This window comes from Rhinolophus ferrumequinum, chromosome 8, assembly GCF_004115265.2.
Source record: "Rhinolophus ferrumequinum isolate MPI-CBG mRhiFer1 chromosome 8, mRhiFer1_v1.p, whole genome shotgun sequence".
NCBI lineage: Eukaryota > Metazoa > Chordata > Mammalia > Chiroptera > Rhinolophidae > Rhinolophus > Rhinolophus ferrumequinum.
The window spans coordinates 67,222,004-67,223,254 of record NC_046291.1 but is presented as its reverse complement, the minus strand read 5'-3'; the positions used below and the strand labels follow the sequence as shown (position 1 = coordinate 67,223,254).

The following is a 1,251-nucleotide window of genomic DNA, read 5'->3' as shown; positions in this document are numbered from 1 at the left end:
AGTTTCTCTTTTAATACCTCTCTTTAATCAAGGAAGAAAAAAGTTTCCCAAACTTTTCAGTACACTTTCCCCTGTATCTCTTTGAGCATATTTGGATCATATAGCCCTACACCCCTAAACCAATTGTTATAGAAATGAAAATCTGATTGATTAGGCCTAGTCTATTGTAGTGGATCCATTGATCCTAGGCATGTCTTTTTTTCATTTTCTTTTTTAAATTTTTCTTTTAAAAGTTTGTTTGTTCACTTCTTGCATTTGAAGTACTCCTCGATGACATCCTTGGCCTGAGACTCTTCATCATATTCCTTATCCACCACACAACTCCAGCCAACCACTTTACTGGGTTTTCCCTCTCTGTCAATTATACAGAGGCCTACCCATCCTCCTAGTTTCTTATTGTCATCAACCTTAAGTAGGTTGATGTGGTGTTCAGCACAGAGGGCTTCCACCAACTTGAAGTACATAGGTTCATCGCAGTTGGATGAGAGCACACAAAGATGGGCTTGGCGCTGGTCTAAGGCTTTGGCAACTCCTCGTGCCAAATTCCGCGTGCTAGGCCACCATGGATGAGGGTGGTGAGGACGGTCTTCCTATACTATAGGAAGTTCCCATAGTGTTGTTCCTATAGTATTTGTGTATTGGAAAGAAGCTGAGAGGCCATCTGGTCCAACCTTATCTATCCTGTGCATTGGATAGTTTGAATATCACCAGTAAAGCAGTATTAACGTCCATTACACCTCCAGCAGCAATGCCTTCCTGGGTTATGGCGGTGGATTACGGTGGAGCCCATTCTTCAGTGTACCCAAGCCTCGCATCCGCGCTACTCTGCTGTGGCAGGGGAGCATCGAGTCCCTTATTAATAAAGCTTTCGTGAGGACTGGATTCAGCACCCACCATATAGCAAGCATGTTTGTGTTACCTATTATATCATAATAATAATAATTATTATTATTATTAATTATTATTATGATTTTAAAGATAAGGAAACTGAGGTTCATAAATGTTGGAATTGCCCAACTGGAGAGTGATGAGTTCTTGATCAAAATCTAGGTTTGTTTTATTTCAATTCAGTGATCTTTCTATTTTACCATATTGTTGGATTCAGTGGGTATCACTTAGCAGGGATTTAAACAGAAATTCAGTTCCAGGAAAAACTCTTATTTCCTTTGGCAGACTGATATTTATCTTCTTTCCTGACAATGAAAATTAAAAACCTGATTAGCTTTAGCCCCTGTTTGCTGGCTACTGAGA

The 1,251-nt window shown here is 39.9% G+C and overlaps 1 pseudogene; it reads right to left on the bottom strand.

Moving 5' to 3' along the window:
• Nucleotides 1-242: 242 nt before the first annotated feature.
• On the bottom strand, nucleotides 243-759 carry LOC117026144 (40S ribosomal protein S12-like; annotated as a pseudogene).
• Nucleotides 760-1,251: the final 492 nt, after the last annotated feature.